The sequence below is a fragment of the Anser anser genome (genome assembly GCF_964211835.1).
Source record: "Anser anser genome assembly, chromosome: 1".
Lineage (NCBI taxonomy): Eukaryota > Metazoa > Chordata > Aves > Anseriformes > Anatidae > Anser > Anser anser.
This window is the reverse complement of record NC_139720.1, coordinates 63,181,612-63,194,543: the sequence shown is the minus strand read 5'-3', so window position 1 is coordinate 63,194,543 and position 12,932 is coordinate 63,181,612. Positions and strand designations below refer to the sequence as shown.

The following is a 12,932-nucleotide window of genomic DNA, read 5'->3' as shown; positions in this document are numbered from 1 at the left end:
TGTATTTTGAAGGGACAGATGGAGAACAGAGAGACTCTTGTGAGATTAGTTTTATTTATTTTTTTTCATAGAATAGTAAATGAAACTGAACACATATTTTCACATCCAGAAAGGAGTACTTCTTTGCTTCACACACAAAAATTTCTTGATGTTTCAAAAAAGAATAGCTTCTTGAATAGTATGAGTGACAGAAGTTCTTCCCTAAGCAGAGCCACCTACTAGACAGGACAATACTTAAGTCAAAGGACCAATGTGATCTATTTAGAAAAGCAAATATATCTGTTTTTACCATAATAGACATGATGTCATTACAGAATAGCCTGAGTGTGATAATTAATAATACTGTGCATCAGCTTTGGTCAATACAGTTATAAAGGATTATTAAACCAATGTGTGAACACACTGTTCTGTCTTAATGGAGGATTAGAAAGACATAAACTGGAAAAATTGAATGCTATAGAAAAGTTCTCTGTCAGCAACTTGGGGAAAAGGTGGGACTGGAAATAGTTTCTGGATAATAGCCTGTTTTGAGGTACCACACCATCTGCTCTGCCAGTACCGAAGTCAGCCATCAAAGAGGCCGTGCAGCTGAGAGGTTTTGTTGAAAGAGGGTGAGGAGTACTCAAGATTTGCAGTGGTCTGCTTTGAGACAGAATTAGCCTGAAGGACCTGAGTTCTCCAAAAAGCAGGAAACAGAAAGTCCTTGGGTATCAACTAAGCATATAGACCAACTAGTTTTAAGGGATTCATTAAAAAAATGGTTTGGGGAAGACATTTGTCTATAGAAAATCTCTCAATGCTCTTGGATGGAAGAGAAATGAATTACCTCACCTTTTGTTGGACCTGGTGAGATAACTGCAGCTGATAGAGAAAATCATGATGCCTCCCCTCCCCACATGGTCATTTAAGTGAAGGGAAGGCTAAGAAGGGTGAGCTGGGAAGGCCAGTTAGCCAGCCCAGTGACCACGTTATATTGCACTAACCTCTTTAAATCCTGAAACGATGTGATTGTATTTAAACTGTTGGGTTTTCACATGATTGCAAAAGCATCCCTCCTGTCTGCAGCTTATGAATATTGGTCAAAACTGCAACAGAACAGGAGAACTCAGGTCACCCTTCTCCTCAAGCAGTAGTGTTACTTACCAGTTACTTACTAGTTACTTCTGCTATATGCCCTGTCCTGCCTAGCTATGCATAGCACAGCTCTCCTTGCTTCTCTCAGGAAAAGGAGCAAGAGTAAGGTTTCATCTAGCAGAGCAATAAAGTAGGCCAGCAGACTGCTATCTCTCTTCCAGGCACACATTAGACTGGAAATTAACATTTGAACTTTACATCTGCTTCCTCTTAAAAATAATCAAAGAAAAACCATATGCATTTCTCAGCAACCTACCTCGTGGATGTTTGCTGATAATAGGCCCTTGCTCCTTCCTTCGTAGCAGCTCACCAACAACTTACGCAAATAAAACAAAACCAAACAAAACAACAAGAACAAGAACAACAAAAAACAACAACAACCAAAACAAAAAACCTCCCTTCCCTGTTGCATCTGGTCTTTACCAACTCCACATAAGTTTGTGAATAATGCAAAGGACCTGAGATCTCTGTGGCAGGGGCTTCTTATTCTCTGTGGTAACTGAGATCAGGATAATAGGGACTGGATGTTAAAGGTGGATTGCTAACCTGGCAGCAGCTTAAAAAGCAACAGTAAAAAAGAGCCTCTAACATTAAGAAAACGTGTTTATTAACTGGTACAGTAAATATTGATATAAACACAAACAGAAAGATATGAAATAACTTTTAATAAGTTTTTCAAAAATGGTGTTTTTCTCAGTGCCACTAAGCTGTGAGAAAATAAACAACTTCATCCCCTCAGGAGCTAAATATAATACCAATAAATAACTAAATATAAAACCAGTAAAAATACTCTTCGTAACATTTTCGTAAACAAATCCCCAAAGGGAGGACTGCTGATTTATTGCAGTCGTGTCAAAGAGCAACGCTTCTGGGAAGATTCAGGCTTACTGCCTATGCTCTGGATAGTTATTCAGGGCCTGGGTGCAAAGCCCCATTGTGCCTGAGGCCCAACAGCTGTCCAGTGACACAAAAGGCTCAACAGCAGGTGACCTTTCCCTCTCACAGGCAGACAAGGCTTGCCTTGGATAGCCCAGCTAAAAGTCAAGAGGTAGGCAGCATTATTTTAATCTTTTAACAGGAGCGAAAGTAATCCTGGGGTTAGGAACTAGAGCCTTGACCCTTCTAGCTGACTGCTTATACTTTCACACTAGTCCTAAGGCACATTTGACGAGGTGGTTATTCCTTTGTAAAATAATCAAAAGGACTCAGCACTCACACTTTCAGGAAATAAATTCATTTTTTTCCTCAGTGTATTTGTTTGTCTTATCTTTCACTCAATGAGGGAATACAAGTTTGCTATCTTTCTTTAGGCCTGGGATAGTTCAGTTTTTCCAAACAAAATCACTGCTTCAACAGAAAGAACAGACAAAACATATTCTTCAGTATGTACCTTAACACCTACTTGTCAGGACACTATATATGAGCTTCTTCAAACAAGTAGCAGATGATCAGGACATAAATTTTGGAACAAGGCACCTAAATTTCACTTTATATATGAACATCCTCTCACAGATTTGGACCTTTAAAAATCTGGATACTTGCACCCAGTCAGAAGAGGGGCTCTCAAAAACTCCCTTTGGTCTTCCTCTCCATGTTTAGATGTCTAAATAACTTAGCGAGTTCAGCCTGAAGTCACATAAACAGTTTTGACACTCTCATTAGTCACAGAACTCACAACTGCCCCGTCTTTAATCCTGTAGACCAAGCATCCAGCATATTGACATTGCAATGGAAAATGGAGAACTACACATATATAAATGTTAATAAACACTTATAAGATCAGGACACTTAGGGCTGTCTTAGGGTAAGAAGATATAATATCATCTGTGTATGAACAAAATTATTTTTATCTTAGCTCGTCTCATTTTTGGTGAAAGGGATATTGAGTCAAGTCACTAAATGATCCCTTAGCTTGCCTCATCTGCTTGTTACAACTAAAGTGTATACAGAACAGCTGAAGCCAGGCAGGCATCAGAAAGGCTTTAAATGTAACCATATGCTTTAAACCATGTGACCATGTTAGTTAAATTCCAAACTGTTTATGTGAAACAGGTATTTACTATCATATATACTTGGTCTATTCTTTCATCTTAGTGAAGTCTGAGCAGGTGTATCATGTACCCTTTACTGTCTCACTCATTTATTGATTCTCCAGAAACCGATGAAGTCACACAAGTACTGAAACCTGGAACGGGAGCTGAGGTGATGTAATCATCATTTGAAATTCATGAATAGCATATAAAGAATGCCTAATAGTGTACTAGAGTCTTCTTGTAACACTAGATTCATAGAACTGAAAGAAAATGAAGGTTGGAAGGGACCTTTAGAGATCACCTAGTTCACACCCCTGTTCAAAACAGGGTCAGCTACAAGAGCAGGTGGCTCAAGGTCTTGTCTTAACAAGTTTATCCAAGAATGGACACTTCTTCTAGTGTCTGTTAGAGTTTTTTTTTAATCAGTATCACAATCATGGATCATTCTGACTACAGGACGTCCCCCAAATGCTTTTTCATAGTCCTTTTGCCCAATATCAGGCTTCTCAGTATAGAGAAAGAGACTTTTCAATGAAATTGAGTTAAATCTAAAGGGATTGTCTAAATGAAAATTAAGAAACTGACAAAGTTGTTTCGCATTATTTAAATTGCTCAGGTCAAATCCAGCAGCTCTTCCTTGGATCAGACTCCCACTGAAGTCAGTTGCAGTTAAATATGTAGCTTATTCGCAGATTTCATCAGATTCATCCCTTACCCTGGCTCCTAATCTAGACTGGCTGTTAGGGTTCGGACATCCTGACTCTTGTCATTAGTCAGCAAGAGAATTTTTACGACACTTCTTCTCTCCTTGCTGAATATGTGGGAGCAGAGGCACAGTTAAAAGCATTTACTCTTATAAGTGAGACTGACCTGAACTCTTGGGAAACATGGGAAGAATAACAAATGAGGAGCTATAGTGGAATTGGCCTGGTTTTAAAAGACAGCTGTCCATCGGTGACCATGCTAAGTGTCTGGTCACAGGGTTTCCCTGTTTGCAGTTTAGAGTTTTTTGTTTAGAGTTTTGCAACTTGTGTTTCAGAATAATGCCTCTAGTAGTTTCTTCTCAGTTGGTCACACAGAATCTTTATTTGCTGGCTCCCTCAAAGAGGTTCACAACTCGACCATACCTGAGTCGTCAGCCATGATGCCAACTCCTGATCAAACCTCAGCATCTAACTAAGGCTCTGGAAATTGAAAGGGGAAACTTGAGAGTTACTGCAGTCCCTGGGATGATGAGATGAAGGGGAAGAGTGATCTTCCATTAGCTTTATTCTCTTAGGGCTTTGTATGGCAACAGTGACAACACTGCTGTGCAGCCTGTTCTTTCCTGCACTCTCTTACAGATGGATAGGGCTCAAAGGAGCAGAATGTGGAAGAAACAGGAATTCAGAGGATCCGTGGATCAACAAGCAATAAATTTGTCAGGGAGCATATATCTTGATGGAGAAACGTAAAGAAAATACTATAAGCTACAGTCTCTAAATAGGTCTGTAGAATAGCACAGAACAGTACTATATAGCACAGAAGTTTAGGTGGCATTATAAAATTGTCCATAAGACATAAATTCAGCATAGATTTTCAACACATATCCTACATAATGTTCAGTCTTCAGAAATGAATGGGCCCTGAGCTTGCTTTCCTTACAGAGCGAATAAATGTAGTGAAAAATTTTACTTATTGTGATTACAAAATTTGGCAAAAATGAAATCTCAAGACAGTCTGGAAAAAACAGCCAAAAAAAATACTGTGGGTTACTTCTTAAAAAAGTTATGGTTTAAAGGACAGAGACGGAAACTGCCTGTGCAATTCATCCATAGCACAGCCTAGCACAAACAAGACCCAGGTTCAGAAAAGAGATGCTGTCATCAGACAGAGCAGGGAAAAGCTTTCTTACACAATGTGCTGTGGCTTGCAAAAACTTTTAGGAACTGAAATAAGGTCACCTAGTTTTTCTTTCTGGAACAGAATAAAAAGGACAAAATATTGCCAGCCAGTGTTTTGAAGTTCTGATCTAAAACCTCCAGGAACTTGTTTTAAGTAATTCAATTTCAATAACTTCTTTCCTTCATTGGCTGGTGGTTGCCTTAGGTTCATACTGGCCCAAGTACATTGATAACACACCTTTAATGATTCTCTGGGTTCTTAATTAGTTTCCCTGTAATGTATGTGTGGGTTAGGAAGAGACTAACATATCCTCCCTCCTCCATTTCATTCCATGTGTGTGCAAGGAGGAAAATATGGTACATCCCATGTAAAAGGGCTGCAGGTTTTTTTTTTTTTTTTTTTTTTTGTTTGTTTGTTTTTAAGAAATCAACACTAGAAAGAGTAGAAGGGAGATTTCCTAGAGAGACGGGGAAGGGAAAAGAGGCAATCTGCCTTAGAGGTGAGCCTTTTAAAAATCATATGACTGGAAGTTTCCAAGGCTGCTGAGAAAATTAAACACGAAACCCAATTGAAAGTCCAAGGAAGCAAGTATTAGTGCAGCTGTATGTCGGTTCTTCTTGGGAGTCTGGACTAGACTGAAAATAAATAAATAGATAAATAAATAAATAAAACACTGAAATTATGTCATATGTAGACATGTCATCAACATAAGATACATTTTTGAAAGAAATTATTTTGTTATGAGAAGTAGCATTCTAGCTAGATGTGGGACTAAAACCCTGTCCTGGGCTTTGGGAAATTCAAATTGGATCCAATTTTGTGGTTTGTAGCTGTCTCAAGTTGAATAGCTTGGTCCGGGAAAGGGGCCAGCACAGTGTCAATTGCCAGGAGAAACAAAGAACTAGAGGTATATCGTGCAGCCAGTGCACATCACCTAATGGCCCATGGTAGCCTATATTAATTCAAGGAAAGATAAGTTCACATCTTTTAATATCCTTCTTCCTCCAAAGAGCTTTCTGTCTCCTCCCCAGCATTGCCAGAACTTGCCATGGGCTCCCTAGTGTCAGTGAATGATTACAATGTCCTGTTCTAGTCACGGACTACAGGCAGAAAAAGTAATCTTTAGTCAAAACTTTGTGTAAGCTACATTTTTAGAAAGGTTAAAACCAACTGACAGAAATTTAGAGTAAATATGCAACAATGTTTTTGCACCTTTTTTTTTTCTTTGTTTTGTTTTGTTAAGAACCAGTGAGGCTGTGCATAAAAAAAGAAATCAGTATACAATCAAACATCTGTGCTGAACTGACAAAGAGGCCATTCAGCAGTGGGAATATGAAGTTGCTACTAGCCTAATTAGACCTTTACTCAAATACAGTCCCTCTCTCTTCATTGGAATTGAATCTGTCATCAAAGGAAGACTCAATTAATATAACTAAGACACTGAACCTTCCTAAGTGAAGGTCACGAATGGCATGATGTGATCAGCCTATGCTTACATAATCCATCTTTACATGTAAAAAAACTCCTCCAGCATGGAGCTGATGTTGATTCATTACTAATTCTGTCTCTCTTCTCAATGGAGAAGAAAAAAACTCAATGGATATTAAGTCTTAACACTAGGAAAATTTTCTTGACTGTGAGGATGGTCAAACACTGGAACAGACTTCCTAGCAAGGTGGTTGATGTCCCATGCCTGTTAGTGTTCAAGAGACATTTGGACAATGCTCTCATTAATATGGTTTGACTTTTTATTAACCCCGAAGTGATCAGGCAGTTGGAATACATGATCTTTGAAGGTCCATTCTAACTGAAAAATTCTGTTCTGTTCTATTTTATTTTGTTCTAAATACCAAGGCCAGATCCCATCTTCGTGGCTCATTTTCTGTTTGCTTTACCAAAGCTCCACTGCACTTTGATGTAAACAACTGTGCTGCTGCTAGAGACTAACATTCTTCTGTACCAGCAAAAGCAACATTCTTCACTGTTGACTTAAGTGAAAAATTTACATCTGTGGGTAGCCTTATTGTCAGCACTGGTCCAGCTTTTCCTGCATGTCAGCCAGTGGGTAAGCCCACATGCCACAAAGCAGAGTGTTGGACAGATGTTTTAGTTAAGCTGAGGGGACTGTGATGTTTGACACTCATTGCTCTTCCTAGCAAACCCAGGCACAAGAAATGTTGGTCTTTACAAAAAGTATTTTCTGAACTTTCTCTGCATGACTCAGCCTGGGGACAGTGTAACTCTGCCTACTCAGCTTTCGGTCCAGGCTGACTTTCTCTGTTGAGTGGCTGCATCAGCAAACACGTGTTAACATCTACATGGGTGATAATTTTTCACAATCAGGGCAGATCAATAGGTTGAAGACTATGTTGCTGGATGCCCTCTAACTGCTACATAGTTTTAATTTGGACTAGATATAGTCTTGTTACCTGAACAAAACATCCCTACTGTGAACACGGACACAGGGAAGTCCTGATTCAATATGCTTAACTTCAGACATTTAAATGAAGTATCTAATTTACATCTGTGATCTGTCAGGAGAGTTAGGCTCCTTTCAGAGCAATTCAGACTAACTAAAATTCTTTGGAAATCTCTGGAGCCTATCTCTCTTTATTGACTTCCAGGGAACTGAGAGCAATTAAGCTCCATACTTTGGCATCTGGACTTAAAGTACATTTCTATGAATCTTGCTCCATTTTATGGATCTACACTCACTCAGATTAAGTTCTGCCAATACTTTGGACATATCACATGAATTCTCTGATTGTTTAGATGTTGGACCTTCTCCTTATTTTGTAACTAGCATGCTTAATGCAAAAATAAAAAAACAGACCAAAAAATCTCTCTTGGTACATCAGACACTGTTGTGTCTGAAGAGACTTAAGAATAAAAATAAAAAAAAATAAAAAAAATACCTTTTCTATTCATTGTTAACACTTCTGACAGTCTTGTTTTCTGACAGTCGTTGGTAGTATCTTTTTTTCTTTCCACTATTTAGCATCTCTCAGTCATGTTTCAATTTGAAGCATGTGTGTCCCAAATATCATTTTATAGCAATGCTTTTTGTCCTAACCTGTGTTTTTGTTTGTTGTTTTATTTCCCTTTTATATTCATTTCAGTGGAATTTTCTTTCATATATTTTTTTAAAGGCTATGAGAATGTAGAACAGCTAATGAGACCCATCTGACACTTTTTCATGTCAAAGGGTAAGCCCCACTCTGAGGCTTGAGCAACCTGAGTTGTAAAAATGCTGATTAACCTCATATTTTAGAAGCTCTGTGCCAAAGCTATTGAGCCAGCTGTGAGGAGAGGAGATAAGCAGTGGCCTAGAGTTCCCTCCATGCAAGCATGGGCCATGGGCAGACTCCGCCAGAGGAGAAAACACTCTAGCAGCTGGGATGAAAAAGAATGCAACATAGATTTTTTTTTTTTTTCTCACAGATATCTACTATTTATTATTTTCTTTGCTAAAGAACAACCTTCCGCTACCTTTCTTCTTTGCCTGTTTGCCCTGACCCCGCACATGGATGTTGCTGTTCTCTCATCTTCACTGCCTCATGATGCTTCTCACAGCAAGACTCCTTAGCAACAGTAGTCCAGCAATACTTACATCCAAACATCTTTTTGAAAAGCATCACTTATCCAAACTACATCAATCCAAGGATAAGATGTAGAGCATTTGATCTCTAACCAAGACATTCATTGCTATTGTTTAGTTTTCATTTTGTTCTGCTAATATCTTCAGAGTCTTTTGGATATGAAATCTTTCCAGCCTGTTCTTTCCAAGAATCACAGAGACTGAGGCCCTGGTGATATAAGTTTTTTTTCTGCAAGTATTTATGTTTTCCTCCTTTTCCCTTAACTTTTATTTCTGTCTCTTTTGATCAACATGTACACATACTCTTTTCTTAAAAAGCTGACAGCTTAGGATGGTATGAATTAGCTGGGTTATGTTGATTTGTTTTGGGTAAGAATTAGCCTGTTGTGGGAGTCCACAGCTGACTGTGAAAAGTCTGCCAGTCTGGAATTTTCAGTAATAAATATTCTGTCTGAGTTCATCATCTCAATCTGAGAATTACAAAACCCAGGTAAGTCTTTAGGTCAGAAAGTTGAACCTGTCTATTGAAGGTTTTGTTCCTTTAGTTTTCAGCCTGGGGACTTCAATAACGACAACCTGAATATTCCTTCAAACATGTGTTCACAATCTTTATTTTGCATAATGTATACAGAATGCGAGGACATAGTTTGATATTTTTTGTATTTTCCCACAAGATGGCACACTTTTCATATGATAACTGTACACTGTATGCTAAAACACATAAAGCCTTCAGCATGTGACAGTAATACAGCAAATTAACTTACTTTGTAGAATTCCATTGTTTTATTTCACTCTTAATTAGTTGATTTACCTGGATTTACCCTTAGAAAAACTTGCATAACCTCTTGTACTTCCTCCATCACTTTCCCAGCCCTCAGAGAACCCGTGTCCATATCACCATTAGGTAGGGTTTCTATGGACTTACTGTGTGATGCTTGAAGAACACATTTTGAGAACTGTGCTCCTTAGGTGAGCACTTCATCCTGTATGTAAAGGATGAGCTATGTTTTGCTGTGTTTATTTATTTCAAGGTAGGCTCTACTTTAAGCAAAAGTATATTTGAAATGTCTTTTAGTTTCTGCTGTTAAGCATCCATTGCAGTTGTTTCTTTCTGGCATTGTACTCTCTGAACCAACCCAAGAACAAAACTTATAATGTATGGTCCTACATAAATATTTGGATATTGTGGATAAATGTACCAAATCTTCAGTCAATTTTCCTTGGTTAGTAGCTCAAATTACATTCACAATTTTGAGCTCTTTATACCACCCAACTCTAGCCTGTACTGTGTATGAACAGCATGACTTAGAATCTGGTCTTTGGAAGTTTGCCAGCATTGGTAAATAATATTTTGTTGATGAGTATCTATAAATATTTCCACTGTCATCCTAGTAATCCATTTGAGTGACCATCCTTGATTCATAGACATGCCTAGAGACTTGAAAGGTGCTCTGTGGCCCATTCTTCAATAAAAACAATTATCAAACGTGATCTTCAAAGACAGAGGGAAAATCCCAATTTAGTATGAAACGTACTTAGGAGAAGTCAGTGGAATGATGAAACTTGTTCTCTATTCCATGTGATTCTGCTGGTTTTGATCATGAGAATTTCATACTGTATAAAGGCATTGAACACCTCCTTCCAGTGACAGATGATATTATTCTTACTGTATAACGAGTAATTTATGTATGGAAGTTTTTGACATATAGCTAGTAGTTATTTCAGTGAGAGAAAGAGTCCTACAGTGCTCTACTTCACAGGTTACATTAAAGGCTAAGCTCCACCAAAGGCTTTCAGTATCACCTGAGACTCTCTGCTAGGTGTCTTAGTTCTCCACCAATTAAATAGGGTTTTTAATCTGTTGGACTGTTTGTACCTTGTTGGTGGAGGGTTTTAGAAGAGATTCTAGTCATTGCTGGTCTCCAAGCTCCACAGCAGAGGCTTGAAATGCTGGGATGCCCAGTGTGAGTCAAAGCACTCAGAAACTTCAGGCTAAATACAGTAAAAAGAAGAGTTTGTCAATACAGGGAGGAAGTGAAAGTTGTAACAGACTCAATTAGCTGCTAGGCTGTAGAGCCACAGAGCCTGGGAATCTCAACTCCCAGTGCTCCAGTTGCAAGACAACTTAGATGTCCTAGGGGTTGTGGTCAAGGAAGGAATTTAACAGCCTGAAATCTGGGACTTAGCTTAGTTTAAAAAATGTCAAAAATAAGCATTGTGCTATTAACAAGGAAATGCCTACAGGAAATTTCAAAAACTATTTTTCCTGTTGGAATAGGATAAAAAATAGTCTGAGGGTTTCTTAGGATAAAGAGCATTTGCCAGTGATCTGGAAAAGTTAGTAACCAAAGTCTTAAGTATTGAGTTTTTCTATTATGGTAAATAGTAATATGGTAAATATTTTCTATTATGGTAAATAGAGAACTCTGCAATCACTAATTTGCATCACTAATTTTTCCTTCCCTTCCCTTCCCTTCCCTTCCCTTCCCTTCCCTTCCCTTCCCTTCCCTTCCCTTCCCTTCCCTTCCCTTCCCTTCCCTTCCCTTCCCTTCCCTTCCCTTCCCTTCCCTTCCCTTCCCTTCCCTTCCCTTCCCTTCCCTTCCCTTCCCTTCCCTTCCCTTCCCTTCCCTTCCCTTCCCTTCCCTTCCCTTCCCTTCCCTTCCCTTCCCTTCCCTTCCCTTCCCTTCCCTTCCCTTCCCTTCCCTTCCCTTCCCTTCCCTTCCCTTCCCTTCCCTTCCCTTCCCTTCCCTTCCCTTCCCTTCCCTTCCCTTCCCTCCCCTCCCCTCCCCTCCCCTCCCCTCCCCTCCCCTCCCCTCCCCTCCCCCTCCCCCTCCCCCTCCCCCTCCCCCTTCCACTTCCCCTTTCCTACGCCATAAAATTACCTTTTGTTTTTTAAAGGTTGTTATGACTGCCTTTTGGCACAAAACACATGAGGACCTACTGCAAGAAGTTTTACCTCTGTGAAGACAGCACTCCTGGAGACTTAGTGCTGTTCCTGGCTGGGTCAGAATGTCCCACTCCTTTGCCTCTGCTATGTCAGTGGATCCTGTCTCCCAGACACAATGACTATAGGGCATAATATTCTGTTCAGAAACATGTTCTTCTTGAACACTTTAAATTCTATTATGTCAGAATTCACATGACTTATTTCTCACGCTCCATTACAGGCCAATCTCCTTTATCCCACCCTCTATTTCCCTTCACACTTTGCAGCTTCCTCTCAAAACAACTGGCAAGCCAGCAATCTGCATCACCATTGGAAGAGGTATGTTAATTTTGAATGAACTTCAAATAAAAAAGCTTTGGCTGAGTTCAGCAAACAAAACATTCTAATTTGGGAACACAAAAACTATTCAGTTCAGTCAAAAATGTCAAAACAAAACATTTTAACTTTCCAAAATATTATTATTATTAAAAAAAATATATAGATATCACCAATCCCTCTGGGATGGAAATTCTGATTCACAGATTCACAGCCTAGTCTCGTCTATCGGCAAGGGGAATCACTATGTGAATGAGCAAAATTAAAGGAAGGAATATTTAAATAACCCTGTTCTTCAAGTCATCAACTACTGATAGTGAAACACATGAGACAATGTCAAAGCCACGAGCTGATTGCACATAAAGCCACATGGTAAGATGCTGTCAGGAGTCCAGGTTTTAATAATTTCTGTCACTTACATAAGCATGAGCCACTAACACACAACCCTCTGAATATTCTTTCTCAGGTGAATGGTAATTATTGAGCAGCCTAGAAGAGATACACACACCCCACCCTTAGCCTCACGTCTGTCAGGCAGAAGTCAGTCAAACAGGGAAGCGTTGGCTTCTATGGATGGAACAGTCTAACCCTTGTTCTTACTCTTGTTCTTGCTACATTGTCACCTTCTGACTCAATGCTTTTTTTTTTTTTTTTTTTGGGGGGGGGCGGGGAGGTGGGGGGTTGGCGGGATTTTATAGATTTTCCTAACTTGGTGTGTTGGTGCATTTGTCTTTAGTCTTTGGGTGACTGTAACAGACCCAGCAATGCTATTGAATTCACAGGCCAACCATGCTTTTTTTCTTCAGGAGAGCACAGACATCTTTATAGACAGGGGAACATCACCAAACTGGGCCTGGTCATCTGAGGATGACCACAGACCCTAAAACAATACTGTGGAGTGGTTCATTTCCAAGCTGTCAAAGACTAGAAGCTCACAGCTTCTAGAGTGCACCGGCTACGGGCTTACAGCCTAAGCCTTGGTCTATATTGCCTCTACTCTTTGCTGTCCCTGTTGGCCTTG

General features: G+C 39.4%; 1 long non-coding RNA gene across 4 annotated transcripts in view; it reads right to left on the bottom strand.

Annotated features, from left to right (window-relative positions):
* The window catches only part of LOC310904168, a 46,718-nt gene continuing 33,786 nt past the window's right edge, over positions 1-12,932 (bottom strand). For 3 of the 4 annotated variants that reach the window (XR_014588091.1, XR_014588092.1, XR_014588094.1), the window contains 2 exons: positions 11,606-11,715; positions 1-10,641 (listed from right to left, as the gene is read on the bottom strand). This is a non-coding gene — a long non-coding RNA (uncharacterized lncRNA). The remainder of the gene's footprint in view (positions 10,642-11,605; positions 11,716-12,932) is intronic. The other variant, XR_014588093.1, reaches the window with a different exon arrangement.